The sequence below is a fragment of the Strongylocentrotus purpuratus genome, unplaced genomic scaffold (assembly GCF_000002235.5).
Source record: "Strongylocentrotus purpuratus isolate Spur 01 unplaced genomic scaffold, Spur_5.0 spur5_scaffold_1, whole genome shotgun sequence".
NCBI classification, from domain to species: domain Eukaryota; kingdom Metazoa; phylum Echinodermata; class Echinoidea; order Camarodonta; family Strongylocentrotidae; genus Strongylocentrotus; species Strongylocentrotus purpuratus.
Genome location: NW_022145594.1, coordinates 17,946,608 through 17,960,692, shown reverse-complemented (window position 1 = coordinate 17,960,692; position 14,085 = coordinate 17,946,608). Strand labels below are relative to the sequence as shown.

Here is a 14,085-nt window from a genome sequence, read left to right as displayed (position 1 = left end):
TGGCCCAGTCTTCATAAAGTTACAAGCACTTTACACAGAAAGATGTATATGGGACTACACACACGTGCGCGACACGTGCATTTCTTTTTATCTCTCACAGGCCAATAGATAAACTAATTTACCAAATATATCAATTAGTAGACTGTTTCCCGACAAAATTGTTATCATTATGTATTATTCAAAACATATTCTTTCACATGATTGGTAATAAGAGCTTCCATTTCATTTTTTGAAATTGGGGCGTTTCCAATACTGGTCTTTACCTTTAAACGCTCACAAATTACTGTTCACCCTTTCCCAGAACGCAACCTTCTCTTTAAAGATTGCCTTCTTGAAGAGGTATACCTAGATATCATTACCACCGCACGACCTCGAGCCCCGCGGATGTTTTCGTACCCTTTGTCACAAAATCTAGGTGAGCTCTTCACCCTCTTCAAGATCGATCGCTTGCATAAATGAATTTCTTTCTTTCTTGCTTCCTTTCTCTCCATTTTGTTCATCCTTTTTGTATGTCGCTTTCTCCGTCTCTCTCTCTCTCTCTCTCTCTCTCTCTCTCTTCATGCTTTCACATCTCCGGGGGTCTTGTCTTTTTTTTTTAATTTATCTATTTCCTATCTCAGTTCCATCTCCTCTCTCTCCCTCTCTCTGTATTCACGTGCGGGTGTCTCCCTATTATGCTTACAATTAGAGCTATATCAAATGTCTCTTTTGCTCTATTTTGTTTCACAAAACATTGTGTCCTCATTCTTCTTCTTCTTCTACATCTCTCCCTTTCCATCGTTCACTCTCCTGCTATTGATCTATTATGTTATCAATACCTCCTCGCCCCTCCCTCCCCTCTCTCTCTCCCATACCCTCTCTCTCTCTCTCTATCTCTCTTTCTCTATCTCTCTTTCGCCCTACAGGTAGCAGTGGGCTTGAAAGAGAGAATTAATTTGCGTCCGCATGCATCGTCCTATTAGTCCATCTGGATTATCGAGATCAAAGATTTTGTTCTGAAGATTATTCATACTATATTTGGGCCATAGTTAACTATATTTAGGTCACGGTTTACTATTTTTGTAATAATGTATCAACCTTTGTCAAAATATTTTTCATTCTATTTGTTGCCTCCTGTCCTCCAGTCATCCATCATTGATACCTTCAAAATAGATTGTGCTCAATTACACCCCCCCCCCCTCTTTTTTTTCTCCTCCTAACTCGGTATTCATGACTTGAGTCTCTTGCGTCACAATACCGTTATTTCCCTACACTTGGGAAGTATCTTTTTCAATCGCTATCTCATAATTATATTCATTATGCCCTGATAAGAGTTTGCTGTTCTGTGTTCTCTCATTCTTGACTTTTTATTTAGCCCCCCCCCCCCCCCCGCTATCTCCTTTTCTCGTTTTTTTTTTTTTTTTTAATTCTTTGCTCCCTTAACATTTGGCAATATTCATCACCACCTTTCCCTCATAATAATTTCTCCTGACACTCCCACGTCCCAAATAATAATACTGCACTTAATATTAATGTTTTGATAGCGTAGTACTGTTATTAACCCGGTATTAGTCGAGAGTGACAGAAATGTAAATTAATGTCTTGCGAGACGACATTGGTGCTGCGGCAGGAATCGAACTGTGAACCACGTGACCCACAGTCCGGGGACGTATCCACAGGACCACGACATCTCTCTCTCTCTCTCTTCCTCCTTTTCCCCTCCATCCCTCCTCCTCCCCCTCTCCTAACTCCCCCAGTCCTTTCTGCGCTCCCTCCCCCTCTCTTCCCACCCATCCTACCTCCTCACTCCATCTCCCTCACTAATAACTATGCATATCAATACAAACCGAGACCAGGACCCTGTTTCATGAAACTTGTTATCAATAGCAAGTTAAAATAACTGTTATAATCTACTGAAATCGTGGCATTTGATTGGCTGCGGGCTAATTTGAAATAGATATTCAGCGTTTGTTATTGATAACAAATTTTATGAAACAGGGCCCAGAGGTCGATGAGAATCCCCTCCCCCCCCCCCCCTCCCCGCACGACGCACACATCAAAGGTTGGTTTCGTCCTACCTCTCATATCAGCCTTACCTGGTCGTGACCCAGTTTCATCTCTGCAATATATATTGCTTATTGAATACCGAAATTATTATAACCCTTTCGCGACAAGTCAACCAATCCGAATTCTGTGGTTCGGCTCAATAACTTTTAATTCAGAGCCCTAAAAATATACCAGATGCAAAGTAGAAATAGCAATTTGTTTCGCATACACTTCATCCACTTTCTTGCATGACCATATTGGCCCAAGTTCACAAGGAGGTCTGTCGACAAACCTAGTTTAATTACGTCATATGACGCGTTTTGACGCGTTTTTTTACAAACCTGGTTTGTAAAAACGCGTCGAAACGCGTCATATGACGCACGAAAACCTAGGTTTGTCGATAAACCTCCTTTGTGAATTCTGGCCATTGAGTTTGATGCCTAGAATTTTGAAAAGGAAGATTTTTAAATCCTTAATAGGTAACACGTTGAGAGGTTCTGAATCATTATTTTCAATCAAAATGTGTAATTTTAATTAAGTTTCGTCAAGTATCTTAAGTATTACTATTATCATCTTCATTATCGTCGCCATCATCATCATCATCATCATCAGCAGCAGTAGTAGTAGTAGTAGTAGAAGTAGAAGTTGGAAGTAGTGGTAGGAGTAGTAGTAGTAGTAGTAGTAGTAGTAGTAGAAGTAGAAGTTGGAAGTAGTGGTAGGAGTAGTAGTAGTAGTAGTAGTAGTAGTAGAAGTTGGAAGTAGTGGTAGGAGTAGTAGTAGTAGTAGTAGTAGTAGTAGTAGTAGTAGTAAAAATAACAGTAGTACTAATAGAAGTAGTAGAAGTAGTAGTGGTGGTAGTAGTAGTAGTAGAGTAGTAGTAGTAGTAGCAGTAGTAGTAGCAGCAGCAGTAGTAGTAGTAGTAGTAGTAGTAGTAGTAGTAGTGAAAGTAGTAGTGAAAGTAGTAGAAGTGGAAATAGTACTAGTAGTTGAAGTAGTATTACTTCTACGATTATCATTACTTTTAATATTAAGACTATAATTATTGTTATTGATGTTGGTTGGTGGTGGTGCTTTGAGAATTGTTGAGGGAAAGTAACTCGATGATGCAGGCTTCCATGTGAAGTGTGTGTACAGAGATGTCGAGTTACTCCGCAGCGTAAATAATTTTATGTGACTTGCGCCATCTTGCGTTTCATGCATTACAGGTTAATGCTTGGCAGTCGTGGGGATTATATTTAGATAGCTTATTAGACGTATGGATCTATCGAAATGATATATCAAAACGATAAAGAAAAGAAAAAGGGCAAGGGAATGGTAAAAAAGAGTAGAAAAAAGAAGAAGAAGAAGAAGAAGAAGAAGAAGAAGAAGAAGAAGAAGAAGAAGAATAGGAAACAAACTAAGAAGAAGAAGAAGAAGAAGAAGGAGGACAAGAAGAAACGAAGATGATGATGAAGACGTTCAAGAGGAAATAGAACTAGAGAGAGGGGAAGAGGGAGAGGGGAAGAAAGGGGAAGAAAGAGAGAGAGGGAAGAAAGAGAGAGAGGGGAGAAAGATAGGAGAGGGGGAAGGGGCGGGAGGAGGTTACAGCACTTATATTATTAGAAATAGTAATTTCAGAGAATGATTGACTTAAATAAGAACTACAATAAAACTACGATCATTAATAATTTAGAAAATAAAAGGACTGTCTCCGTTTTAGCGTTGAGGGCACGCTATAAGGTTGGAGCATCCGTAAGTAGGTCCACCGTATAGAAGCATGAGTCAGGGATTCAGGTCGGAAGCGTGCGGCGAAGGATAGGAGGAAACCTCAGATCCCTGGAAACGGTGCAGGATCAAGGGACAACGAAAGCTTCCCCTCCAGCAAACTTAGCCTAATTTGCTTGAACCATGATGACGAGGCCTATTCCGTCTTCGTCGTCTTCACCAAGGGTCTTTTGAATGCAAGAGTCGCATTCAAAAAGACGGAATGGAGGTCCAGTAGCGAAACATGGACACAACAAGCGCATTAACAGAGGTCTGATGTTATTAATGGCCCGTGGAAGAAAAAATCATTTTAGGGAATCTATGCCCTCCCATCTCCAATTGAATTCAGTTTCGTGCATTTATACTCATCTATATAGTATCCAGATCTAGCGAAATGGGTACAGGTGCACTGCACTTTCAAAGTGTTTATGTAACGGTACGAACGCCTAATTTTAAGATACACATGAAGTTACCGTAAACAGTCATGTATACTTCAAACACTTTTAAAATTCGAATTAAAATGAAACAATCTGTGTTCGTTTGTCTGCTTTTTAGGCTATTTTACTCATTAAAAAAACAGTTTGACTTCAACCGGATTATCTCAATATTTTTGTCAACCACGTCTGCTCAAAAAAAGTAGATACAAATCCGATTATGAAACTTTACGTGTACTTTGTTAGCAATTTTGCAGTGGCATAGTGCAGGTCAAGCAATTCAGGGAGGGGCACTTGCATCATATGGGGGGGGGGGGGGGGGGGGCAGTCTTACCAAGGGAATAAAATGGAGGCCACCAATTAGGAGATAAGTGTAGGAGGGGGTACACTTTTTTTGCCATTCGATTGGGGGGGGGGGGGTATGTACTTATGCCATTTCATTATTGATAATACTCTCTCGCTAATGTACTGCAGTGCATGGTCATGGGCCATCGCCCCCAAACGGTATCAGTCGAGCTACAGGTACTAGCATGACGGTGTAGAATATATAATTGACCTCGGATATTATGTTTTCTCACAAGTCACCGTCTGGGAGAAGCTAGACTAGTTACTGAGGAATCGAATGAGTCATGTGACTCGGAAGCCTGCGGTCTGGGGATAGGACGAAGTGACCGAGTTATGGCGGGAAAGTATCTGGCGTTGTGAGTAAATACTTCCCTATTTGCGAGGAGTGGGGGAACTACTAAGTCTCATTTCCAAGACTCTATTTACAAATGTAAATCTAGGTTGCTAAGGAAGCTGCTTTTCCTCTAGCCATCGCCCCCTTTCTCGGAATATCATCAATTTCATATTCTTTAATTCAAACTCCGTAAACATTTTCTATTCGCTGTATAACCCTTCTTTTAATAGTCTTTGACTCCCTGAGTGCAGTGACGTATCATCATTCTTCCCGAGAGGTATTACCCCTTCCCTCCTCTAAACCTAACCCTACCACACCCCCCCCCCTTCCTTCCCATCTCACTCTATCTCTCTCACTCTCTCTCTCTCACTCTCTCTCTCTCTCTCTCTCTCTCACTCTCTCTCTCACTCTCACTCTCTCTCACTCTCTCTTCTACTCAAGCTGTTCTAATGATATTGGGAGGAAATACATACGATACGATGTTAGTCCTTATTTCAAATTATCGCATCAAGCCAGGGTCTGAGGATTAGCCTAGCATCTGTGGCTCTGTGCCATCTTTGTGCAACCCGGCATATCCAGACAAGCGAAAATAGTTTCCAAGAATTTTCTATCGAAAGAGGAAAATGATAGCCTTGACAAAATATTAAATGTTGGCATGCACTGCCAAGAAAATTACTACTTGAAATAAGAGGTACAATCTAAATTCAAAAGTAAAATAAAAGAAACAGTATGACTGAATCAAGAAGGAGAGACAAAATGCAAGTTGTCTAAGAAGTTAGAGGGCGCGCTGCTGGTACGGAAGATTTTGAAACTTGCAGATGAATTGTGTCTCTGTTCGAATACAAAAATAATACTTTCTGAACTTTGTTTTTCTCTTCTTTATTCGATTGTCGTTGTTTTTGGAATCCTTTTTTTTTTTGGAAGAGGTTTTATTAAGTCACCGATAACAAATACCCACCACACAATCATACTAGCTTGTCTATTAAAGACGAATTTTAAACAATACCTTATTGGCTTCTAAAGGGTCCTGGGGGTGTTTCATAAAGCTGTTCGAAAAGTTACGCATGACTTTACGAACGAATTGCATATGATGCCAGATAGGATGCCCAAAGTTTTTTTCTAATATTTCCAATAACCCCAATTTAAATTATGGCAAAAATATACTTGGCATTAACAATGTTTGTTATAATAAGAATGTTAATCTAAATATGCACAGTTCAACTTTAGTTGATGCAGTTAATAATGATTGAGCATCCAATTTGGCTTTTCATATACAAGTCGTTCGTAAAGTCATGCGTAACTCTAAGAACAGCTTTATGAAACACCCCCAGGTTTGAGGAAAATGAAGAAGTTATTGGAAAAGTGATAACAATAATGGACCAATATTCACAATTACTCTTGCTCCAAAAAGCAGTTCCTTGCAAGTTCTTAAAAATGCTTTTTTGTTTAATACTGATGGCTTACGTTTAGGAGGACGTTAAAGGGAGACCCGAGTATCGTTTCACGGAAACATCATAAGTACAAGTTCTTAACTTGATACACGTATTTCAAGGGATGTCGGTGAACTTGTACATAATGTTACGACGGTTCGGTGAAACGCTGCCCTGGAGACCTCACATCTTCCGATGCCATAAAACATGCAGAAGAAGATGAAAAGGGGGATTTCCCGTGCAGGTGCATTGACATGCAGAGATCCCTTATCGATGAGTACATCAATCACCATCGCCTATCCAATAACCAGGGGCGTAGACAGAACATGGGGAGGAGGATAATTGAGGGGGAGGGGTAGCCGAGTTTGAAATGGTCTGTATGGAGACCAGCGTTGCGCTACTGATCCATTAACGAGAGGCGTTCTCGTGAAAGGAGGTTCATAAATGGGAAGGGGGTGGGTCGCAAGTTCAAAACTAGTTTGCCAATAGTAATCCTTATCCAGGGTAGACAGAAAATGGGGAGGGGGCAATTGAGGGGGAGGGTAGCCGAGTCTGAAATGGTTTGTATTATATGGAGACACTCCGGTGACGCTCTAATTATCCAATACCGAGAGGCATTCACATTAAAGGGGGTTCACAAATAATGGGAGGGATGGGTCGCAAGTTGAAAACTAGTGTGCTAAGAGTGATCATAATTCTCCTTGATGAGACGTGCACATTCAGTGGCGACTCCAAATAACGGGGCGGATGCAGAAAGGAGAAGGGTAACCAAGGGTTCAATAAAATGAGGAAGGGGGGAGGGGGGTAGTTTGCTAGAGATTTACTCTGACCAGAACAGTCAGTGGTGATTTCTATCCAAAAGCAAGGGGGTTAAAGACAAGTGGCATTGAAAGGGGTGGGGTTGTGAAAAAAACGGGTAACGGCCTATAGGTCATGTTGAAGGGCCTACCTCACAGGGGTCAGAACTGCGTCCTCGTTTTCTGCCTTAAAATTAATGCAGCCTGAACTGGCAACATCCCCCACCCCACCCCCACTATTAAAAAAGGAAGAAACCTCGGGCTAACAAGCATCTAAACCTAATCCGTGTTATCTCCTGAGAGGGCTTTTCCGCGAACTCCCTTCCCCACATAAGCCGCGATGCGAAAGCGACGGCACGGACAGGGCGAAGAATTGCTGGAATGCTTCTTTTCAATGGCAGATTAATCGATTTTGAGCTGATCAAACGCTCAAATGTGAAAACTGACCGACCTATTTTACAAGGGGGTTATTTTCTAGTAATCATGATGCATAAAAGATATACACCGGTAAACAATACCATACCAATTCGTGGAAGAGGTTCTGTGTTCATTGTGTGTCCCTCAAAGAAAAACATCAGTTGGGTTCTAGTAAGATTTGACTATCGTTTTAAAGCCCACTGTCCTACTTGTAGCTACTTGCTCCCTCTACATAGAAAACTTCCCGAATCGGTGCCTGTTGGTCCCCAATGATCCTCTTTTTCTTATGTTAGTTGAGAGCTGAGTTAATGAGATAGCCACCTGTCAATGACCTCGCTGTGTGGTCTAATCCCTTCTGGCCCAGTAGATCGACGGTCTTTAAGTGGTTGTCAAGGAATATTGCAAATGAGCTCTTCACAGAAAGTTTGGAAACTCAAGTTGATAAATTAAAGCCTGTTATCATGAATAATCATAACTAATATGTTATTATCATTGGAAAGTGTGTTTATTCCTTTTTAAAATATCCTCTATTATTTTGTTCCGGTTTTGTAGCCGTGGACTGAGTTGTACGTCTGAATATAAGGGGTATGGTCAGGAGTAGATGACAGTTGATGACAAGAGGTATAATCATGAATGAAATGCAATTAACACATAATGAATATAGTTTGCCCCCCCCCCCCCTACCCTACACACAAACCATAAACACACACAACACATGCACATCACCACCACCAATTCTGCTCTCTGGTGATACAGTGTACAATTAATTACAAAAGTAATCGTTTCTAAACTGGAAGCAAAAATTAATCTCAATCTTAGACAGCTCCTATTTTCCCCAATCCTCCCCAAATTAGACCGCTATTCTTCACCATTGCATAATCATGGCGGCAACTCAAATAAAACGCTATCAAGTGACATATCCCCTATCTATATTGACATGTGCCTAAATGGTATACATGGAGGTTCTGCAACCATAGACATTTTTGGTACTAAAGCTGTTCATACACAGAATTGCATCATTGTTTCTTTTCCTTCTTTACGGCTTTGTCGCCCATACCGTCACAATTCCAATCCCAAACAGAAAGGGAGCTCCGACCGCCCAGGAACAGGGCTATTCAATTAAACGTCTCCAGCTATTTACAATTAGACCCATACAATGGAGAATACATAGAGAGGAGAGGGAGAGGCGTCGTTGAAAAGAAAGGACGGATCAAACATTTGTCCTCAAACTTTAGCATGGATCGTGACTGAGGTCGCCGTGATAATCACACAAGAAGGTTCGCTTCGAAAACGAAAGAGTTTGGAGCTCTGTTCGATTGACCGTAGTAGTCTAAGAAACAGACGCTTAACATGAACATCGATAAAATAAGAGATGGCCCGCAATACAACTTAGCAGCTTTGTTGCATCAATATCAACTGTTTTAAAAGGTAAATGGATGAACCCTGGAATGTTGCTATGTGTACATCCAATTGGATTGATGAAAGGAAAGTACCAAATAAAGATTGATTACGTAGACGGTCTGGTTTTTGGTTTTTGGTTTGTTTACCCCCCCCCCCCCCCCTCTAGTAGGTTTTTTTTTAAATCACCCTCTCATACAACAATTTAATACTATATTATACTTTATTACTGTTTTGTGGCAGCACCAATAAAGCCTTTGGCTTTTCTAGCTCTCTCCACATTCATATACATGTGTATATTTTTGTTGTTGTATTGTATTGTAAATGTTTCTCTTTAACGCTATGTTTTGTATGTTATATGTTAGTTATGATGATTTTATGATGAATGAAGTAAAGTTCAATTCAATTCAATTCAATACCAACTCCACGTTCATTCTTTTCTTTCTTTGAGGAGGGGACATCAATATATTATACAATATCAAATAATTAATGTGTCTATTTTGCATGAGAAGGGAACGCAACGATTGTGCTTGTTGCCATACAAGTTGTAACTTGTAATGAATAATTATCTTTTCCGTCGATTACTACTACATTTTAATAGTATTGGATTATACTCTGAAACAAGTTAAGGAGCTTTGAGGCATAAACAGCCAACGCAGACGCCTATATTATAATGAACTTTTGTTTTCTTCCTTTCATTTCCTCCTTTTTTACTCGCCCGGAGAAAAACGATCCAGAAGGATACAGTCATACTCATATCGAATCAATATAAAATGTCTGATTTGCAAGACTATACACATAGGTGAGGTTATGGGGTCGGAATGTAAGATTGGGGTTTTTCTCCGTAACATCAGTTGCACCTTTGTCTCGCCCGGCGCGCCCGGGCAAGTGGCGGTACCGTGAATGGGTCACATTGTTAGGGCAGGGCGGTGACCCCATACCAGTCAGACGCCCCTCCAGTCGAGAGGGGTCGCGGCCCACTTCTCTAAAGCCAGCTTGATGTCTCCTTTTCCCCATTTGTCCTCAATTGTCTGCGGGAACCTGCATTTCTAAAGATTGAAGTCGATATAGGTCGTCATCAAATCATGTTGAATGAATTGCACTTTCAAACGGATTAACGGTCGTTTCCCCCAGTGCTAAGCAAGATCGAAGGATTACATTTTGTGTTTCAAGTTTCCGCGTTCAGATTAAATGTACGCTTAATGAGGTTATTTATTAAAGAAAAAATTTCAGAAAGCCGGCCGCCGAATTCACCGGAAGTATATAGTCTAGCGCCGCCCCTGACTGTGCCCGACATGGCAACACCCGAATTCCATGAGGATAGATATTGTCATACATATTATTTTCTTCAATTTCAAAGTAAATTTTAATTCAATGGTATTGAAATTTAATTGGCTTTCATTCGAAACTCTGAACCGAAATTTCTTAAATATAATACGACCGAGTCAAACGAAGTGGGGGTCTAATATTTACGAAAACTTCAACAAAGAGCGTTATTCTGCCCCAAACCCTTACCGATTTAATTCATTCAAAACCGTAAGGCCTATTTAACGAGGTGGAACATTTACTATTTGTATCGCCGAGGGGCACATATCAGCGACATTATATCCATGATCATTGACCCCAGTCAACCGAACTGTGAACAGTACCTTATTCAGAATGGAAAATCGCAGTTTTCCTCTATAATAACAATGAAAACACAAATCCCCAAGGGTACTCATCAGCATCAAGGCTTCTTCCCGAGGACCCTGCAATTATTATTACCCCAGCAATTACCAGGTAACATGCGTCTACCCCTGGGTGGAGAGTGGCAAATTACTGAAATAATGCACTGTAACGAACAACATTATTTCCACACAAATTGAATGATCATATTTCGAGAGGTCGGGAAAACAGTTTAAATTTATGTACGTTATCTTTCCTTCTTGTATACATCTGCAACATTCGATTGACCGATAGCCTTTCAGTAAGATTGAACATTCATTGAATCAAAAGGATCAAATCATCACAATATAATTATCGAGAGGTCGAGACGACAGTTTGGTTGTATGTACGTTTTGTTCAACTTTTACCACTTACGATTAGAAGGATGACCTTTTAAATAGAATCGATGTTCGAGTCTGGACATTTATTGAAAGAGTCATTTTGCAGTAAAGGCTGTTTCCCCATGGTTTAAAATAGTTCAACATTCGAATGTATTATACCAGCGTTCGCTAGCACCCTCCCCCCCCCCCCCCCCCCCCCCCTCCCGAACCACAAAGAGACAGCCACCATTCATGTATCATCGTAATTCAGAGAAGGAGGAAGGATCATTGGGCATTGTGTTTTAAAACGTGACCAATTTCTTTCCATTCTTACCCCCTGCTCGACCCGGCCCGGGTTCTTACCAGTCTCCCAACCTGCTAGACACGGTTTCATTGACATGACAAAAGATCACACACGCCGGCAGTTTGAATTGGTAGCTAAAGAACTATTCAAACTAATTACCCCCAAGTGAAAGGGTATAACCGAAAGATCGATACGACAATACCCGAACTGGACCCGAAGGACGAACGATCAAGGACGATCATCATTACAGGTGTCATTGACAATTTAAAGGGACTACTCAGAACTCGCCTTTTAAAAATTGATAAAAATAGTCTATGAAAATAGAAAATGTTTTCAAACGAGAAACAAAATAATATGGATGACAATTCGATTGACGAGAAAGAATCAATCAAAATAATTACCCCCAATTGAAGGGGATAACCGAAAGATTGATATAATACCCGAACTAACACACACGAAGAATAAACTACGAAGGACGATCAGTTACGGAACATCAGGTATTAAACAGGTAACATCCATAAATAGAGGTGTGTCATTGGCAATTTAAAAAAGAGACTTCTCAACTTTGAAAAAAATGATGAAAGGGCTCGTGTAAATGTTTCAAACGAGATTTGGTGAAGCAAATTTATAGGAATGGCATTTTGATTATTGACGAGATCAAAGGATTAAACTAATTACCCCTATATGAAAGGATATTAGCCGAAAGATCAATACGACAATACCCGAACTAGACGTGAATGATAAACGATGAGGACGATGACTAGCGACCATCATAACAGGGAACGTCCTTAATTAAATGTGTAGTATTTGCAAGTTAAAGGACTGTTCCACTTGCGCAAGAAGAAGGAATATGACAACATCTTTAGAATTCTTAGAAAAAAACCCCTCTCCTGGTGTTGTCAGCATGTGTGCTTTGTACTTTGCTGTCATTAATGATGCTTTTGTCTTAATTTGTCTTCATGAGTGTTAGTGAATGAAAGACCATGTTCATCGTTTCTCCTTACAATTTTCACTCTTCTTGTTGCTATGTCGGTAGTAGGTACAAACTGTTGGCATAATTACATCATGAAATAAAGGGGATAAGCAGGAAAGAGACAGATGAGCTGGGAAATTATGACTTACCATGCTGGAGTTCTTGAGTCAGAACGCAGACGGAAGCTCAATAACTTTCATAGATCCATTTTGAATTTAGAAAATCCGTATATCGGCGATACCTCTCCACGTATATAGTCCGCATGTGATTTCCAATGTGATCGTTGTGATATTGACTAATAATGCTTTCCGTGGAAAATCAATGCTATCCTCAAATCCGAAGATTTTCATTCGCCGGGCCAGTATCAACGTTCATAAGTCATCGGGATGAAGATACCTGCAGTGAATTGAAATGAGAATGATACTGTGAATATATGATTATTTATCCGAATTAAACTTGAACTTGAAATTGATCATCTGATAAATACAAATGAATATTTTACTGTTTCGCACTTTGCATTGAGGATAAACAAATATTACTTAGTCTGTACGTAGGCTATCATTAAAATGCACATTTTTCGGTTAATTTCTTTTAATGAATATTCTTTAAACCTGTCAGAATTCAGAAAGAAGTGTAGCTTTTCAATTCCATTAATTCACATATAATCAATCGTACATGCAAAAAACGTAACATTTGTGGGATAATGTTCTTTTATATATGAACAAAAAACTGAAGTGAAGAAATTACATTTGAAATATAATTTTCGTCTCGTCGATTTTATTTATAGTAACATACAATACATTCAAACTGAAACTGGATAGGATGTTACCATACGCATGCATGCTTACGCACAAGGAGCCGTACTCGCCAAAGAGCAGAAATTCGGAATTATGTCGGACTTGGATGAATTGCAAAATGGGACTGTATGCGAAATGTGAAGTCGATTCGGATCGACTGGCACGCTCGGAGATATGAATTTATCTTGTCAGATTTATCCTGGATAAAGTTTACGATTTCCCAGATAATTCTAATCAAATAGGCGGCTTAAGCTCTTCAATTACATCTCTTGTGGACCTCGGCTAGCATTACCGCCGTCTCGCGGCGTCTCCGAGATATCGCCGTATCCAATTAAACGCGCTATGCATCACAGATTTAGGCGAATATTAAGGAGTCGGATTTGCATAATGTCTTCACATAAGTCCCTGTGACCCGCGGGGGAAAGTACATTTCCACTACGTTCCCGCCTCTTTGAAAATTAGGAATGTTTGGACATTATTTGCTCAAAATTCATATCTCAATTAGGAAACACCATCTAAAGGGGAGGAGGGATAAATTCAGACCATGAAATGACAACGTAAAGGAGGAAAGTGAATTTGTTTCTTTGTTGATGGAATTATATAAAGTGATCCACTTTAACAAATCAACTCTAACAGGCCTAAAGCCATGTTTTTCAAGTGCACTCTCTGAGCTTTTTTCCTCGTCATATAGAATACATACATGAACATTGACTGTCGAACAATGCCAATGTGTGATTCATGCACAGATATGTGCAGGAAATTTCTGCAGAGAACAAAGAGAACTAAACTGGGTTAACTCTCCGACCATATGCCGTTTTTTCAAATAAGGACCTAAATGTTATGGGTGAATTGCCATTTGGTCTACACCCAGCCCACCTACCATCCACATGGTCTGATAATCATTTCGTCTACTTATCATTTGGTCTAATGACAATAATTAGGATAATGTTAATAGCCATCTGGTTTAATTTCCATTTGGTCGAATTCCCATACGTCTCCTATGAGTCGTTTGGTATGTCGTTCATTTAGTATAATATTACCCTTCAATGATTGCCATTTTCGAT

The 14,085-nt window shown here is 40.0% G+C and overlaps 1 protein-coding gene across 3 annotated transcripts in view; it reads right to left on the bottom strand.

Annotated features, from left to right (window-relative positions):
• The window catches only part of LOC589156 (serine/arginine repetitive matrix protein 1), a 63,075-nt gene that overhangs the window by 34,483 nt on the left and 14,507 nt on the right, over positions 1-14,085 (bottom strand). For 2 of the 3 annotated variants that reach the window (XM_011679417.2, XM_003726137.3), the window contains exon 2: positions 12,374-12,620. The gene's annotated coding sequence lies outside the window, so the exon portion shown is untranslated. Of the gene's footprint in view, positions 1-12,373; positions 12,621-13,053; positions 13,232-14,085 lie in introns of those variants that run through there. The other variant, XM_030977763.1, reaches the window with a different exon arrangement.